Source organism: Triticum dicoccoides, chromosome 2A (genome assembly GCF_002162155.2).
Source record: "Triticum dicoccoides isolate Atlit2015 ecotype Zavitan chromosome 2A, WEW_v2.0, whole genome shotgun sequence".
Classification (NCBI taxonomy): Eukaryota; Viridiplantae; Streptophyta; class Magnoliopsida; order Poales; family Poaceae; genus Triticum; species Triticum dicoccoides.
Window position 1 is genome coordinate 470357004 of NC_041382.1, and position 19991 is coordinate 470376994.

Genomic DNA, 19991 nt, shown 5'->3' on the forward strand with positions numbered 1-19991 from the left:
GCAGGCGGTTTGTTCTTGGCATAGAAGGGACTCAAACCAGTTTGACTACAGACCAGTTCCGATTCATTCAGAATCTTCTTTACACCTTCAGTGACTTCTTCATCAGATAGTTGAAGGTTGCAATGGCGTTGAGGGTCGTCAACCTCACCGGTATACTCACACATTAAACCGGGATGCCTGCTTAGAGGCAAGATGCTCCAAGATATCCAATAGTGCACGAAATCCACACCTGTTAAACCATTGGCCATAAAGGCCCAGAGTTTGGCGAGTTGAGGGGCATATTTCGCCCTTTCGGCGGAGCTTCAGCGTTGCGGCATCGGATGGGTGTTGGAAAGCCGGTGATCACGAAAGCCTGGAAGGGGATTTTCATCTTTAGGTGAAGTGTCTCTGCAATAAAACCAAGTTTGGTTCCATTCCTTTGGGTGGCTGTGATGTTTGGCATGAGGAAACTCAACTTCTTTCCGCTTTTGAATCGAGACACCACCAAGTTCAGTGTTCGGGCCATTTACAAACTCTGTGCGCCGGTTTAAGTGAAAGAAGTCCCAGAACAGTTCTGCAGTTGGTTCTTCCTGTAAGTATGCTTCACAGAAGACCTCGAAGTTACATAGGTTGGATATTGAATTGGGCCCAATGTCTTGGGGATGGAGTTGGAAATTGGCAAGCACATCCCGGTAAAACTTTGACCATGGCGGTTTGAAGCCACGGCTTATGTGGTCAACAAAGACCACCACCTCACCCTACCTTGGGGTCGGAGGATTTTCTGTTCTTGGAACTCGCCATTTAATTTCAGGTTTCTTAGGCAAGGAGCCGATGCTGACCATCTCATTCAACTGAGTTTCAGTGACCCGGGAACGAGCCCAGTTGCAAGCAGTGAATTGTTTGGCCATTGCAAAACAAACAAGCTGAAAATGAAAAGCCTGTTTATAAATCACTCATGATGATATGCAAGATATAATGGAGTAAGAACCGTACTGATATGCGAAATGGCATAAACCGGAGACCAATGCAATAAGGGAAAAAAGGTAATACCAGGACAGGGTACCCAAACACTATTAAACCGGAGTATAACTATGAAGGTAAAAGGTTCCTTCAGTTTATCAGAGGACTAATGGTACAGATTGCTTATGCAAACTTAAACCGCCTATGTTGGTGTGAGGAGAAACAGATTTCACAGAGATATATGAAAATTTTGGATCTAAGGTAAGACAGAAAAGCAAAAATATTTTGACCTAAAAAGGGTAAGACCCGAAACAGTTTATGAAGGATAAGGGTTTGTGGTGGTAACAGAAGATTAGCCACGGTAAGGGATATGATAAGTGTGAAGTGTTCATCTATAAGCCAAGGAAGAACAGCACCGAAAGCTCCAATGAACTTCAAGAACCGCGAAGAGCAAGGAAACCCTAATGGATCTAGAAAGGAAGGGGGAAAGGACTTACTGCGGCCGCGGAAGTAGCGGAGGTGTGCTGCGGAACTCTAGTGCGAACGGGTCGATGCAACAGCCGACGGTGAAGCAGAGGCGAGGCTTGATGATGACAGTGGCGCTCAGGTGCGGAGACGTCGCGCGGAAGAAGAAGGGATGAAAGGATAGCGGAAAGAAAAGAAAGGGGTCCTGTGCTCCTATTTATAAGGAGAAGCGATAAAATGGCATGTGCAGGAATCGAGGAGCCCAAAAATGGATAAATTAATAAAGGTGTCGCCTCGGTGACTGAATACACATTAAATGAAGGTAATCTTCAGCATCAATGGATAGATGACGTCAGGGCGGTTTATCATAATCGTGAAGTATGACGTCACGGCGGTTTACAAGATCAAGGAGAAGATATGAGGGAGGAATTTTTCTAAGTGTTGAAGATTGAGATGAACAAGTTCAAACCAATCTGGGGCCTAATGTTGAGGATATTACTACTGGATGTAAACCGGCCAGGTGTAGCCAGGTTAACTCCTTGAAGATTAGAAGCCAATGAAGATGCAAGGATGATGGCGCTTCACGAAGGCCCAAGGCCCAAACGTGGGTTAAAGCCTGTAAATGTAAACCGACCTAGTCATGTAACTTTTATTGTAAGATAGGAAGAATAGAGACCAAACCGGACACGTTTATGATCTGGCTTCGGGACTTTGTAGCCTGGCGGGCATCAACCTATGTATATAAAGGGACGACCCAGTAGCGGTTTAGGGAAGGACAACAACTCGAGAGCCAGACAAAGCGGATTCGCTCCCTAGCCTTCGAAACCCTTGCAATACCAATCACAACTAGACGTAGGCTTTTACCTTCCTTGAAGGGGCCGAACTAGTATAAAACTCTGCGTGTCCCCTTGTCCGGTTTAACCCCTTTAAGCTAACCCGTAGCGATGGCTCCACGAGTAAGTCCTTTCATAAGGACATCTGCTGTGACAAACCCACGACAAATAGAGTTTGAGACGAGAAAAGCATAGATAGCTAGAGAAGGTTCTTAGGCATTCTTGTCCATCCACTTGGCAAGAGAGAAAAAAGAAACCAATCAACCAAAACAACAAGTGGATGTCCTTGAATGAGTAAATTATGCAAACAACATGCTCACACAATAAAACGACAATTGAAATATGTGGCAAAGCATGCACAACCAATTCTAGCATCTATCAAGCAATTGGCGATGACTAGGTCATTTATATATGAGTATATTGACTTAGGAGTCAAATGAGAACATTTGATCATAGGTCATACTCATCGTTTAAGCACAAGTGGAGTTACCACTTTTACGCAAAGTGTTGTTGTTTTCACACCATTAGAGTTGCTTTATCTCAATTCTTAGAGTAAAGCTCCCCCTAGATGTGACATCCCCCCTAAGAGGGATGAATTAACCTTGGGTTTTGTCGATGATGACTTCATGTAGATGTTGAAGATGTGGATGCTCAATGTTGATGTAGATCATTTGGAGCTATCCTTTGGAGTGAGTTGCACTTTCAATACCTACACGGGTTAGTCCCACAAGGAACAAACAAGGATATCCATAGGCATAGAGTGATGCACACACAAGATGATGTCTACGAAAGCTTTAGGTTACCTTGTCTCTTGTCTTACCAACAAGAGGGTTTGTGACTCCTTGAACTAGTGCAAGATGTGGAAGTTGATTGCACTCGTTTTTGCCAAAATGATAAGAGTGAAGTATGTTGGCGGAGTCACCCTCAAGAACTCTATAGTTCTTCTTCTTTGGGATCCACACCATCTTGATGGGAATACTCGGAGTTGTAGTTGTACTTGATGAAGTGGAACTTGATGTAGTCTTGGGAACCCACTTGACCAAGGCCTTAGGAGCTTCTTCAAATGCATCAATTTCCTCTTGAAGCTTGTCCTTGCCTTTTTGCTTGTGGTCTTGTGGTGAAAGATCATCTTGAGCTTGTGTCCCTTTGAAATAAGTAGGATCATACTTCTCTTGTTGAAGAACAAACTTCATCTTGGGGTATTGATCTTCTTCCCACTCAACTCCATTGGCATTGAACTTTCGTTCAAAACCAACACCTTGGTTCTTCCGATGCCTTCCTTGCTTGCGTACAATTTCCTCGAATTGCTTACTCCCGGCAAGGCTCTTGTAAACACCTTTCTCTATAATTCCCTTCACTAAGCTATTTTCTTGCTCAAGTGTAACTTGGCTAAGAGAATCATTAGTGCAATCAAGAGAATTACTAGAAGCAACAACATTGGATTTAGCATGATTATTGTTACTACTAGAGGAAGAATCTTTCTTGTTCTTGTTACTAGACTTGACTTGAGGCATGTAAGTGGATACGAGTAAACACTTGGCAATGTAAGAAGAACTTTTCTTGCGAAGATCATCATTGGTTGCCTTCAAGAACTCATGCTCTTGCTCAAGGTTGAGATTTTCAAAATGTAATTTCTCATGAGTCCTTAAAAGTTCTCGATGATCTCCTAAGATAGTTTCATGAGCTAACTTAAGAGTGTTTAGTTCTTTAGTTAGAGACTCAATCTTCTCCTTATCATTGTCATTCATTTCATCTTGATTAGCGTGATTAATTGGCGTTTCATCATAGTATTCATCACTAGAGTTGTCAACAAGTAAATCATCATCACCTAACAAGTCATCTTCATCACTATTGAAATCAACATACTCGAGGTGTGATACCTTCGGACCTTTGGCCATGAAGCATCTTCCAATTCCTTCATTTGGTGAATCAAATATGTCGTAGGAGTTGGTTGACACAAGTGCTAGACTGGCAACACCTTCATCTTGAGTATATTCGGAGTCTTAGTGATAGCTTCTCTCAGAGTGATTTTCGGAGTCGGAGCTGGATACCCATTCACCAACATGAGCTTGATGTCTTCGTTTTGTGTAGCTCCTTGATGACTTGTCCTTACTTTCCGCATCCTTGCTTCTCCGTGAGGGTCTTCGTTCATAACGATCATCTCTAATCCTTCTTTCTCTAGGTGGTGATTCTTCTCTTCTACTTCTTCTTTTTGGAGAATCTTCTCTTCTTTTGTGGGGTGTCGTACACTCATTGGAATAGTGTCCGAGCCTTCCACAATTGTAGCAGTTTCGCTCTCGACTAGAAGATCTTTTGTCATTGTAGTACCTTGACTTGGAGCTTCTCTCTTTGCTTCTACTCTTGTAGAATTTGTTGAAGTTCTTCACCATTAAGCTCAATTCTGCATTGAAGGTTTGTTTCTCACTTGATGATGTGGGGGCTTCGCATGAGGCTTTGTAAGCACCACTTGATTTATTGTGAAGTTCCTCCTTATCCTTGAGTGACATCTCATGAGCAACAATTCTTCCAATGACTTCCGTTGGCTTGAGATATTTGTAATTGGGCATCATTTGAATCAATGTGCACATGGTATCATATTTTCCATCCAAGGCTCTTAGGATCTTCTTGATGATGAATCTGTCGGTCATCTCTTCACTTCCTAAGACGACAATCTCATTTGTGATAAGAGCAAGCCTAGAGTACATTTCAGCGACACCTTCACCATCCTTCATTTTGAACTTGTCAAGTTGACTTTGAAGCACATACAACTTGGATTCCTTGACGGAGTCGGTACCTTCATGCATGTCAATCAAAGTATCCCAAATTTCCTTTGCATTCTCAAGACGACTGATTTTGTTTAATTCTTCGGGGCACAATCCGGTGAAGAGGATATCACAAGCTTGAGCGTTGTATTGCAGCATTTTCAACTCTTCCACGGTGGCTTCACGAATCGGTTCTCTCCCATCAAAGAATTCACCTTGCAAGCCAATACACACAATAGCCCAAACGGCGGGGTTATGTCCAAGAATATGCATTTTCATCTTATGCTTCCAACTAGCAAAATTAGTACCATCAAAGTAAGGACCTCTACGGTGATAATTTCCCTCGCTAGACGCCATACTCTCCTAGGTTGTGAAACCAAGACTATGACCACCAAAAGCTATGGAAATCAAAGCAAATGGAGACCAAAGCTCTGATACCACTTGTAGGATCAAAAGTATGTCTATAGGGGGGGTGATTAGACTACTTGACCAATTAAAAATCTATCCTTTTATGAATTTTAGTCTTTGGCAGATTTTAGCTATCTTAGCACAAGTCAAGAAATCTTAACACAATTCAAGCAAGCATGCAAAGAGTCTATGAGCAGCGGAAAGTAAAACATGCAACTTGCAAGAATGTAAAGGGAAGGGTTTGGAGAATTCAAACGCAATTGGAGACACGGATGTTTTTGTCGTGGTTCCGATAGGTGGTGCTATCGTACATCCACGTTGATGGAGACTTCAACCCATGAAGGGTAACGGTTGCGTGAGTCCACGGAGGGCTCCATCCACGAAGGGTCCACGAAGAAGCAACCTTGTCTATCCCATCATGGCCATCGCCCACGAAGGACTTGCCTCACTAGCGGTAGATCTTCACGAAGTAGGCGATCTCCTTGCCCTTACAAACTCCTTGGTTCAACTCCACAATCTTGTCGGAGGATCCCAAGTGACACCTAGCCAATCTAGGAGACACCACTCTCCAAGAAGTAACAAATGATGTGTTGATGATGAACTCCTTTCTCTTGTGCTTCAAATGATAGTCTCCCCAACACTCAACTCTCTCTCACAGGATATGGATTTGGTGGAAAGAAGATTTGAGTGGAAAGCAACTTGGGGAAGGCCAGAGATCAACATTCATATGGTGGGAATGGAATATCTTGGCGTCAACACATGAGTAGGTGGTTCTCTCTCAGAAAATGTGTATTGGAAGTGTAGGTATATTCTGATGGCTCTCTCCACGAATGAAGAGTGGGTGGAGGGGTATATATAGCCTCCACACAAAAACTAACCGTTACACACAATTTACCAATCTCGGTGAGACCGAATTGAGAAACTCAGTCGGACCGATTTAGCAAACCCAGTGACCGTTAGGATTTTCGGTGGGACTGAGGTGCAACTCGGTAGGACCGATATGGTTAGGGTTAGGGCATAACGTAATCTCGGTGTGACCGATTACACAAACTCGGTGGGACCGATTTTGGTAATAAGCTAATCCTGAGAGTTGGTCAGGTAAACTCGGTGGGACCGATTTGCTCATTTTGGTGGGACCGAAATGTTACAAAATGGAAATAGAGAGTTTGCATTGCAATCTCAGTGGGACCGATCGCTCATCTCGGTAGGACCAAAATGTTACGAAGGGAAATAGAGAGATTACAACCCCATCTTGGTGTGACCGAGATCCCTATCGGTGAGATCGATTTGCCTAGGGTTTGTGGCAGTGGCTATGACATCTGAACTCGGTGGCGTCGGATAGAAAGAATCGGTGGGGCCGAGTTTGACTTTTGGTTTAGGTCATATGTGGATGTGGGAAGGTAGTTGAGGGTTTTGGAGCATATCACTAAGCACTATGAAGAAAGAACCTCATCAAGCAACACCTCATCCCTCCTTGATAGTATTGGCTTTTCCTATAGACTCAATGTGATCTTGGATCACTAAAAAATAAAATGTAGAGTCTTGAGCTTTGATCTAGAGCCAATCTTTTAGTCCTTAGTATTTTGAGGGGTCCACTTTCCTCATCCATGACATGCCATTCATTGAGATTTTCCTAAAATATTAATCTTGGAAAAATGTTAGCTCAATGAGCTATATGTTGTTAGGAATTACCAAAACCACCCAGGTATAGTTGCACTTTAAGTTGTCCTCCCTCGCTGAGGTGCTCATTCCCCCGGCTGGAATAAGTAACGAGTGAGGCCCGCTTTTGCCCTCTCTATTCCCCCCATCATCTTCCTTTGAGGGCACTCAATAAGGCGCCGGCTCGAGCATCTTGTCCAGTACCGGATTGTCCAAACCCTCAGGAAGGGGGGCCGAACACCTGATCATCATCACCTTTGTTATCTAGTCCTGGTCAAAGAGTGGCTCTTTAGAATGATGCCATGATGAATAAAAGGGCAGTAGGTTCGACATGGGATTACTTACTTGGGCAGCGGGGCGGTTGCAGCTTAGACCCACGTCCTCGGTGGTGTCTGGACACTCTATTTGGGTCCGACGAACAATTTGTACATCTCTTCGAGCGTCATGCCGAGGAAATGCTGAATAGCTCGCGGTCCTTCCCAGTTGAATTCCCACATGCGGAGGGGCCGACGTTTGCAAGGATGGACTCGACGAACTAGCATAACTTGCATTACCATAACCAGACTGAAATCTCTCTTAAAGAGATCTCAGATACGACTCTGCAGTATTGGCACGTCCGTTGCTCTACCCCAGCTCAACCCCTGCTGATCCATGACATCAGTTTCAGTGGGGGGCCCGAGCGAAAGGTGGAGACAGCTACCCCACTTGGCACTTCAGGGAGCTGTGATATAAAACCACTCCCGCTGCCACAATCCGGACACCTGTGGGAAGGAACCCTCCGGCCATGGAGCGTCAGCGATTTTTCTTATTAAAGCACCTCCGCATGCTGCGTGCCGCCCCTCGATCATCTTCGGCTTCACATCGAAGGTCTTGAGCCACATGCCGAAGTGAGGGGTAATGCGGAGGAAGGCCTCACATACGATAATAAATGACGAGATGTGAAGAAGGGAATTCGGGGCCAGATCATGAAAATCCAGCCCATAATAGAACATAAGACCCCTAACAAAGGGATCCAGAGCGAGGCCTAGTCGTCGGAGGAAGTGGGAGATGAACACGACGCTCTCATTGGGTTCGGGAGTAGGGACGACCTGCCCTCGAGTAGGCAGCCTATGTGAAATTTCGGCGGTCAGATATCTGGCCTCTCTCAACTCCTTGATGTCCTCCTCTGTGACGGAGGAAGGCATCCACCGACCTTGAAGGTTGGATCCGGACATAGCTTCAGGTCCGAAGCACCTGAACTGAGCTTTGGGTGTTAGAACTCGAGGCAGGGGAAGGATTCGATTGAGCACAGGAGGGAAAAAGGAAGAGCCTCATCCCCTTTATAAAGAGGGTGAATATCAGGCGTCCTCCTCATGGCCGTTTGGGACTTGCCTAAGATCTAGGAGTCATACAAACAGGCACGGTTGGGTTACCCACTTCTATATTGATGAGAATCCCATGATAAGGGGGACACGATCTCTGCTTTGACAAGACATGTCAAGAAAACCGCCTCGCGTTATGTGCGGAGATGGTTGAGGAAAACGGTTCGAATAATGACCGGGCCATGGCGTGATGTCATGCTGTCAAAACGTGATAGCAGATTAGATTTGTGGAAATATTATTCTTTCTACAGTAGTATGTGGAACTTATTTTGCAGGGCCGAACACTATCCTTGTATTCAAACTCTTCCATGGTGTATTCGGAGTAGGAACCCGCCTTCCAATGCCGAACACAATACTGCACGCCAGACTCATCGTCATTGAAGCCTGGTTCAGGGGCTACTGAGGGTCCTGGATTAGGGGGTCTCTGTTCAGCCGGACTATATCCTTTGTCCGGACGGTTAGACTATGAAGATACGAGATTGAAGACTTCGTCCCATGTCCGGATGGGACTCTACTTGGCGTGGAAGGCAAGCTAGGCAATACGGATACGTATATCTCCTCCTTTGTAACCGACCTTGTGTAACCATAGCCCCCTCCGATGTCTATATAAACCGGAGGGTTTTAGTCCGAAGGACAACAGACAATCATACCATAGGCTAGCTTCTAGGGTTTAGCCTCTCTGATCTCGTGGTAGATCAACTCTTGTAATACTCATATCATCAAGAACAATCAAGCAGGACGTAGGGTATTACCTCCATCAAGAGGGCCCGGACCTGGGTAAACATCGTGTCCCCTGCCTCCTGTTACCATCCGCCTTAGATGCACAGTTCGGGACCCCCTACCCGAGATCCGCCGGTTTTGACACCGACAACGTACATACGGGCAAGGTCTCGAACGCCTACTCGCGCATGCGTACGGCCAGGGCTCGTGTACATGGTTGGGTCGGAACGGAGAAACAGCGTCGTCATCGTGTTCATGGAGAGCCAACCGGCTGAGTCAGAATGGAATGCGTTGTTGTGTTCATCAAGAGGGCTTGGACAGAACAGCCGATGGAAACGAGGCATGCGGTACCACTGAATGGAGGAAATGGCCTTGTGTTCGACCGGCCACGGTCGAAATGGGATCCCGTTCATCGGAAGGGGTCTGGCGTACCACAAAACGGAGGAAACGGACCTCCTATGGTCGAAATGTGGGTCCTGTTGATCGGTAGGGGTGTGGCGTACCGCAAAACGGAGGAAACGGACTTGTGTTTGAGCGCTACGGTCGAAACGGGGGTCCGTTTCATCGGGAGGGTTGTGTCGTACCACAAAACAGGACTCCACAGGATACTGTTCATCTCCACCGTCGACCCCTTCCAGCCTCCACGGGCTACTGTTCATCCACCGTCGACCTCCTCCAGCCTCCACCTGCGACTGTTCATCCACGGGCTCTTGTTCATCCAGCCTCCACTGTGTGCTACTACACCGGCTACTATTCAACCAGCCCTCTCCACGGGCTCCTGTTCAACCACCCCTCCACGGGCTACTGTTCGTCCAGCCCTCCACCATCTACTGTTCATCCAGCCCTCCAAGGGGTGGTCCTGTTCATCCTGCCCTCCACTGGGTCCTGTTCATCCAGCCCCAACCGGCTCGATCGATCAGGGTCCTGTACATCCAGAGGCAACACCACGGTGTCCTGTTCATCCACCCCCACCGGGAACTGTTCATCCAAACCCCCAGCAACGCTCACTGTTCATCTAGAGGCAGCATCGATCGGCTTCAGTTAGTAGCAGTAGCGAAGGAATCGCTCGATCGGGTTCAGTTAACAGCCATCGATCGATCGCTCAGGTTCAGTAATGCGTAGCCTGCAGTGCAATCGCTCGGGTTCAGTTAGAGCCCAACGCCTCACTCGGGTTCAGTTAGAGCCCAACTCCTCGCACCCACGTGCATGCATGTATGAGAGAAATGCGAATCGCTCGGCCCCGACGACCCACCGTAACCAGGAACACCCCGATATTTTCCTCGCCCTCGCTTCTACCATGGTTTTTTTCCGTCAGCGACGGCCCAAAGAATGTCATGCAGCTGTGTCTCCGGCCCGCCCAAGACGAAAAGCCCATCTTCTATCATGATTTTTTGTCATAGAAGTAGGAGCCCACCACATCTATGATGATACCGGGTTTTGTCACAATTATTGTCATAGAAGTGTCATAAGTATGCCATAAATTTTTTTCATTCAGCCCAAAATGTCACGGATGTGTCTTTTTTTGAAGTGCTAGCATCACGGTGGTCGAACTTGGAGTCATTCATCTGGTACATGTGGCATCTTAGATCTGCACACAAGGTGACATACACCGTCAAGGTCCACGATTAAGGGGGTCAGGGCAGACACGACATCTCACTGCATCCGCCATTTGAAGCGGCACGTTGGCCTAGGGCACAGCCCGCTACACTCCCAGCTGTACCCGTCTCCTCGCCACATTCACATACCTACATTTAAACCCGCGTGGAATGCAATAAACCAACTCCGGCCACACACGTCCGTTCAGGAGCAGGACGCCGGCCAAGCTCCTCCTTCCACCATTTTGTCCACTCTTTCGGCGGCATCTGACGAGCAGGAAAAAGAGTAGTTCTCCAGCAAAAAATCCGTCTGGGTGGCCTGCCGAGCCCGACAGTTGTGAACGAGGGAGATCGCTTCTCCACCTACCTTGCCTAGGACATCGGAGGCCGTTGCCGCACTAAGCCAGCGCGTGGTTCCGCAGCTGGCCTCTCCAATACAGCTCGAGGAAGAGTGCCTACTTGTTCCACGCCGGCTTGTCGGGGAGCACGGCGGCATAGGCGTCGCCGCTGCCCTCGACGCCGCCGCGTCGTACAGCGCCTCCAGTTTCTGCAACCGTGGCATCCCCCGTCGACGTGCACGTAGCCACGACATGCAGGCAGAGAAAGAAGCTGGCGTGGATGTTGATGAGGTGACGCGGCTACGTGGATGTCGCTGAGGAGATGGGCATCACGTCCCCGCCTGCCGCCATCATCGAGGAGAAGTAGAACACGGGAGGCCACTGCCAATTGTATCCCATGAAGGCCACCGCCGAGGTGACGCCGGCGAATACAGCCGGTGTCTTGCACGATTCTTCTTCTTCCAGATGCTGGAGGAGGACAAAGAGATCGGGCGGCGACCATTTAGATTAGGTATTCTAATTCTACCAGGCTGGTTGTAATGGGATAAGTAGTATCATGCATGCCAACTACTAGTAGGCAAATTTGATGAGGTGGCGTAGAATTAAATGAAGAAAGAGAGGGTTGAGTATCATATCATGATACCGTATGGAATTAAGACCTCTTCCAATGCAAATCCGCTTAGATAAGGTGCTAAGTGCATTAAATGGCTTAGCAACTCAAGTCTCCAAGGCATAGGTGCTTAGTTTGTTGTTGCTAAGCTTGCTTCGTTTAATTAGCTATAAACTCAAATTTGTCTTTCCACCTAGGTACACACGCTTAGCACCGTTTCTTCCTGGGGTCACCAAACTAGTCTCTCGCTTCTTAATTAACTTGCCACATCATATTTTATGCCTACATGGCAGGCTTAGCAACTATACATAGTGGAGCACTGGGAGAGGCCTAAGGCTGGTCATAGTGGGGAGTAACTTATAGTACTAGTGTCATGCATATGACACTAGTCTAAGTTACTATTCCATAGTGCAAAGTAACGTAGTACTAGTGTCATAGATTGCTTCATTTATTAGCTTGCAGCCTCATTCTTTCTCGGGAAGCGCTATGCTAGAGTAACATATCATGTTACTCTAAACATCTCTCTCCTCATTAACTACATGCCACACAAACAAACTTTTCTTAGAGTGCGCTATGTTACTCCCACTGTGGTTAGTCTTAGGCCTTGTTCGGTTCAACCTCCTCCCAAGGGGTTTGGAGAGTAATGGAGGGGAATTTGGCTTGTACATGATTTAATCCCCCGCAATCCCTGTTAATCTATGTATATTGTGGGCATGTTATTTGACCCCTCATTTTGCCGTGCTACGACCAGTGTGAGTGTCTGCATGTAGTACATCATCCTCTAATTTGGTGGATGCCAAGCCAGCCTGAAAAGGAGCTATAACTTTTTTCAAGTTGAAGAGCTGGAGAGTCTCATTTTCAAGTCTCTTATTTTCTTTCGAATGGGAAATAAGTTGGAGAGCTAGAGAGTGTCTCTAATGGGCTGCCTCTAGTGTTCAGGCCTTCCAGTACGAAACACGGGAAACCGACTGGGCTGATACAAAATCCTATCCACCTTAAAGCCCATTTTGTTTTTTTTGTGAGGAGAAGCCCATATTTCTTGAAGAGGGGCTGATCCCAGAAAAACCCTCCTTCCTCCTCGCTTCCACTTATACTGCAGCTCGATGGACTCTCCCGCTTCCGTCGCTCCCCATCTTCCTCACTCGTACAGAAAACCCCCGCTCACCTTCTTCCTCACTCGTACAGAAAACACCCGCTCCTCTTCTTCCACTCCTACAGAAAACCCCAGCCCTCCTTCTTCCCCACTCGCACTGCCAATAGGCTCGTTTGTGGCTACTCTGCTCAAACCCGTGAGCTCGGTGCGATGCCCGCAAGGAAAATGGAGTCAGCTGGCCCCAGCGCCAAGAAGATGAGGCTCCCACCAGTAGCGATGTGGTTGTAGATCCCACACCCGGCAGCACGGGGAGAAGCGGCGAGCCCCCCAACCCGGATTTGAGGAACCCATAGAATCTTCGGTGGACCGCATCAGCGATCTCCCGGATGAGATCCTTGGGGAGATCATCTCGCTTATCCCCACCAAGGTTTGCTGTCGCACACAAGTCCTCTCAACTCGGTGGCGCCTGATATGGCGCACTGCGCCCCTCCATCTCGACTATCATTAGATTTCTGTCCTTCCTGAATTTGATCTCCTCAGAGCCATCGTCTCCTCTCACCAGCAGGGCCCCGTTCGACGCCTCTACATCCCGACACGCTACCTTCTGTCCATACCTGGCAGGGTGGACACTTGGCTGACATCCCCTGAATTCGGAAAACTCCAGTAGTTTGAGTTATACCATTACGACAAAAGTTTCATACCACAAACCGAACACGAAGAATTTGTGCCCACACCACCGTTGTCCATCTCGTGGTTTTACTCCTCTCTCCACACCGCCACCTTCGCCAGTGCCATCTACTAGACGATCTCGCACAAATGCTTCGACTCCCTCAACTAAAAAAACTTTCGCTTATGGAGGTTTATCTGTCAAAGGCCTCACTACACAGCATAATCCACTCGAGTTGCCCTGCCCTGGAGTGCTTGCCGATTGTTTTGGGAGTAGAAATCCCTATCAGTTGTCTCCAAATAAAGTCGCCTCACCTTAAAAGCATTGGAATTTGTTTTCAAGGACAACAGCTCATTATCGAAGATGCCCCTTCACTTCAAAGGTTGCTCCTTCATTATTGTTATAAACCTTGGCAAATAACTATCATCTCTGCGCCCAAACTAGAGACCTTGGGTGTAATTCATGATCAGTTTAATGATCACAAGAAGTTGGTGTTTGGCTCCTCACCTTTTCAGGTACCGTATATTATCATCTACACATTTGTAATCATAAACTGCATTTTTCATTTGTGCGCATAAGTTTTATATCATCTTGGAGTACACATTGGGTACTAATATTATGTTATATGCTTAATGAAGAGTTCGTCCATGGATAGCCTATCAATGTTGCTGGTTTCTGTTAAGATCTTATATATCGGAATGTTTAGTTATGATCTGAACATAATTATTCGTTTGTTGCAATGCTTTCAGTCTTAGGAGAATTTATATATAAAGGTGATGATTTCATGCACATTGAAAGACCGTTTATATTGTACTAGAATTAACCATTCAGCTATTGCTCTTTCGACATACTCTTTTTTCAGACCTTAACTATTTTCAAATCTTCATGTCTACTTAGGCACTACAACCACATGGAGAAAAACTTATAACCAATCCGTGGCGTAATAAGCACCAGGATTTTCTCAGTTCTCATGACATTCGTTTGAGGACAATAACGATGGAAGGATATGCATCCAACCAGGCAAACAGAAGCTTTGTCACATTCTTCCTATTGAATGCCAGGTTACTATTGTCCATGAGGCTTAAGTTTCACACCAAGAGATTTCTCGTGGAAGGACACGTTGAACAGCAAAAAAGGAAGTTTCAGGTGGACAAATGGGCTTCTAAACGTGCTCGTCTTCTATTTAAAACAAATTGTAGTTATCCTAAAATAATTTTTTTGCACGGGATGTTGATTTTATGGATCAGACCGATCCATTTGTTTGTGACTGCGAAAAAGAGTGGTTGGGTTAGATGTTACTGCCATGTTAAATCTGGGTTTTGTCTAAATTTAATGAACAATTAATCCTTGGGCTTTTTGTACTGTTTATAAGCTTGAGTTGCATGTTGTTCCCCTCGTACTCCCCTCCACCTGCCACTAAACTGTCGCATCTTCCACGGCTGATGTTCATTCCCGTCCGAGGCCTCACCGTCGTTTTCCGCCTTGGTTTGCTCGCTGTGCCCGCCACCGTCTGCCGTTGTCAACATGGTCAACAACCAAGAGGAATCAAGAGATGAGTGTACGTGGAGAGGATGATAGTAGGGACCCACCAGGGTCATTGCATTACACAAGCAGGTGCCTCGTTATTACAAGCCAAAAAAAATACTTCCTCCTAATTTTTTGACAACTAGGTCCCACACCATTTTCAATGTAGTCAATAAACGAGAAAATTACACAACAAGCGGATAACACCAGGGACCCAGCAGTTCGCCCAGTTGTTTTTTAGTTTTAGAGACGGAGCTCAACTGCGCCCTGTGCGGGGGTTGTGGCACGTCTAGCCCATGCTTACGCTTTTATGTAAGCACATGACGAGCCCAGTTTATATCTTTTTTCCTTTCTGAAAATGGCTAGCCCAGTTATTTTTTTGGAGAATACCAAAACCAATGCCTACTTGCTTTTCTCAGCCCTGCTGGGCTGTAAATCTTTCAAGATGAGGAGGGATGTAAGTTGTATGAAATGGGCTTCCCCAGAAAATGGGCTATAAGTTGTAAGAAATGGGCTGTAAATTTTTAAACCAAAGCCAACCGTAAATTACATTAAAATATCATTTTTCTGGATTTCTCTACTCTCTACTCTTATAAAAAACAGAGTTGGCGATGATGGTGTGCCTGCAATATAGGCTGTTCGATCTATATCTAGCGGATAGGTAGGAAACTATGAAAATTTAACCGCACTCCTCTCCACATTTGCAGATACGGCCTTCCCTCATTCATCCTTTTCTCCCACAAGATAAACTACTCATACAAATGCATCTTCATGTTCCATGCAACGCACGTGCATCTTGGTAGTTAAGATTTTAAGTTTCATTCATTTTTTGCGGAGAATTGTTTTTTGAATTTTATTTTGATATAACTTTTAAAAATTATTTTTAACGTGTCTTGAAATTTCATGATTAAAATAGTTCGGACCACACCGAAATAGGCAAAATTTCGTTGAATTTTTTAGCAGTGCCTAGAATATATGGTCTGTAATGCTAATAAAAAGATTATGGGCTTCAAATATCCCTACGAATTAGCAAATGGGTCGTATGCTATTTTCCACAGATTTGGAGGCTAACTTCTAGGCCTACTAGGTTGACGATGACGCTCTCCTAATTTTTTTTGATGCATACGTAAGGCTTTGTCAACTTAGTCAACACAGAGCAGTGACTATTGGATGTCCATCCAATGGCCGCTGTGCTTCTTCAATCTCTGATCTTCTTGCTCCAACCGCCCAAACCAGTGTCGGCGGGACTACCAACTCCCTCCTCCTGTGGCCGGCTTTGCTGCCGCCAGGCCATCCCTCTACCCAACCCGCAGCCGACCAGTCACCGCTCGTAATCCCCTCAGCATGGGCATCTGCTGCCGAGGCTTTGCAGGCTCCGGGTCATTCCCTTCCTGGGCCTCGCCCTTGTCCACTGTATTTGTGCTCTCAATGTGGTGAGGTCAACAAACAACAGCCATTGGAAGAGGCTGACAGTAGGGACCCACACAAGGAAATGCCTCCTTATTACACGCAAAATAATGATCCCTCCACCTGACAGCTGGGACCCACTGGAAGGGCCTTTGTATTTCGTGAAAAAATATTCCCCCCGCTGTCAGCTCGGACCCACCAGCTATATCTTCGCACGCAAGGAAGTGCCTCCTTATTATGGACAAAAAGAATGAATACTCCCCCTGCTAGCTGGGACCCACCGTAGTGGGAGGCTGACTTGTGGGCCTACTAAGATGACGGGGATGGAGGGCTTTATCAACTTAGTCAATATGAACGATTTTAGCTCTAGTGACCGTACGATGCCATCCAATGGCCATAGTGCTTCTTCAACCTCTGATCCTCATGCTCCAGCCTCCCAAACCAGCGTCGGTCGTTCCGCCTGCTCCTGCCTCCGGTGGCTGGCTGTTCTGCCGTGGAGGTCTCACCGCCCCCTACTACTCCTACTGCTGGCCAGGCCATCCCTCTACTCACCCACACCCCCTATTATTCTGTGGCGACGGCAGCCTCACACCGCAGTCGAACCAGTGAACCCTCATACTCCTCTCTGCGTGGGCATCAACTGCCGCGTCTTCCCCAGCTTCGCGTTGTCCCCTTCTTAGGCCTCGCCGTAGTCCACCACCCTAGTGCTCTCAGCGCGGCGTGGTCAACGTGGTCAGCGAACGACATCCATCAGAAGTGGACTGTACATGGAGATGCTGACAGCTGGGTCCATAGCCGCACACAAGGAAATGCCTCCTTATTACGTGCAAAATAATGATTCCTCCACCTGACAGCAGGGACCCATCGGATGGGCCACTGTATTTCACAAAAAATGTTTCCCCCATGACTGCTGGGATCCACCAGCTACATCTTTGCACACAAGGAAGTTCCTGACAGTCGGGACCCACCTGGTCGAAACGTATGTAGCGTTGACATTCTGGTCACGAATGTGTACGTACATTCGATCGGTCTGTTTGCGGGCTGCAGGGATGAACAATGGCCGTGTATGGAAGGGCACGTGTCGTAGTATAGGCGCGCACGTGTCATAGTAGAGGCGCAGACGTAGCATGTACACGTACGTACAGCCAGGGTGCAAGAAAGTAAATACGGCCACGTACGTACAAACGGGCGGGGTCTCGGATGCCTACTCGCGCATATGTATGGCCAGGGTTCATGTACATGGTTGGGTCGGAACAGAGAAACTGCGTCATCATGTTCATCGGGAGCCAACTGAGTTGGACGGAACAGCCGATCGAAACGAGGCCTAGCGTACCGCAGAACGGAGGAAACGGCCTTGTGTTCGACCGGCCACGGTCGAAACAGGATCCTGTTCATCGGGAGGGGTCTGGTGTACCGCAAAATGGAGGAAACCGACTTCTCTTGGACCTCCTACCGTCAAAATGGGGTCATGTTGATTGGGAGGGGTGTGGCGTACCGCAAAACAGAGGAAACGGACTTGTGTTCAAGCGCTACGGTCGAAACGAGGGTCTTGTTCATCGCGAGGGGTGTGGCGTACCGCAAAATGGGACTCCACGGGATACTGTTCATCTCCACTGTCGACTACCTCCACAGGCTACTGTTCATCCACCATCAACCTCCTCCAGCCTCCACCTACGACTGTTCATCCACTGGCTCCTATTCATCCAGCCTCCACCCCTCCTCCACTAGCTAATGTTCATCCAACCCTCTCCATGAGGTCCTGTTCAACCATCCCTCCACGGGCTACTGTTCATCTAGCCCTCCACTGGCTACTGTTCAACCAGCCCTCCATGGGGTCCTATTCATCCAGCCCTCCACGGGGTCCTGTTCATCCACCCCCAACCAGCTATAACAGGCTTAACAACAAGCAAATATATGCATTCCTATCGGTATGTTTAAAACTGGATTGATGAAATGTACTGCACAGCAAATATTTGCACATATAGAGCATCATATTATGAACAACTGAAATAAACAAGGCATACTGCAAACAACCAGATATAGCAATTAAAACTGGACATATTCTCACTACACTACAAAAGGAACTCGACAAAACAAAACATGGGTTTCCCCCTGTGAAGAGGCACGACAAAACAAATCATGGGCTTCCTCACTTTTCACAGATTGGCTCGTTCCCGCTGGAAGAGCACGGGCCTTGGATGCGCTCCATGTTGTCACATATGGGTCCTTCCCCTTGGAAGAGCATGGCTGTAGGGTGCCATCCCTGATGTCGCAGACGGGCGCTTTCCCCTTGGAAGAGCGGATGGGCTCTTTCCCCTTGGAAGAGCCAGAGAGGGTGCCCTCCTCGTGGTCGCATCGATGAGGTCTGACTTGGAAGCTGTGGATCCCAAGCCAGCGTCACAGAACGTGTCCTTCAGAAATGACAAAAGGAGCCCGACGGCGATGTTGGATGGCAAATTCTTGACAGGGAGCCAGAGGAGATCAGCGGTGGGGCCATGGATGAGATCAACGGCGGTTGAACCCAAGGGGTTGGGGGTTGGCCACTTAACCTGTGACATAGCCAGTAATGGTCGGCAACTTCCTCGGCGACGTTGGGCGAAGAGACCGCGATACACCTCTTTTGGGTCAGTCGCTCCCCGAGCTCCACAGGAAGGGTAGCCGGGCTTAGGCTACGATGCTCTGGAGTGGGGGATAGGGATGGGGATCTGTGGGAAAGGGGGCGTTTGGCAGGCTTCATCTAAGAAACTCAGGGCGGCCTGGGTATGGAGATCGGTGGGTAAGCTGCACGGGCAAAACGGCAGATGTTGACAATGGAGGCCTTGCGGCGGCGGCGGGGACATTGCTAGGGTTTCGAGCGAGGGAGGGGGTGTGTGTGCACGCACGCCCGAGGAGGTTTTGGTGTGTGTGTAGGGGGTGTGTTTGAGGAAATGACACATGTATTTAAAATTTTACGACGCGGGAGTCAAACGCGGGGGTGAAATGCCGGGGCTATTGAAAATTTTGATGATCGTGCATCACACACGGTCCAGAGATAACAACCGTGTGTTATGAAACAGGAAAACCCTCGAGGCAGGCATATATTTTCGAGGGATGCCAGTGGGATTAGGAACAAGAAACATCACACACGGTCGAAACAAATGACCGTGTGTTATCAAACAGAAAAAGCTACAGGTGGGTAGATATTTTTGAGAGGGGAAGCCTCGTGGAGCCCAATGCACCTGGTTAGTTTGAGTGAACCGTGTCTGTTGCATCATCCGACTAGTCTAATGTTCATAAATTTGGCGAAAAAGGACGTGGGAGAGGGTCAGAACACGAACAAACTTGCATGTGGACCAAATTTATGCCTGAAAAGGGTGAATTGATTTTCAAATACCAAATGCAACTTCGATGTGGCACCTATCTCGCAAAGTGCACGGTATTGCTTGCCCCCCCTCATGTCGGCACGAAGGGAATCCTAAGATATGAATGCATGCGCCCTCCCCCCCAACCGAGGTTCACCTAGAAAAGTGTGAAGTAGCTAGCACCCCCTCCCTCGTGTCGGGACAAAGGGAATCCTATGCTATGATTGCATGCCCCCCCCTCAACCGAGGTTCACCTAGCAAAGTGTGAA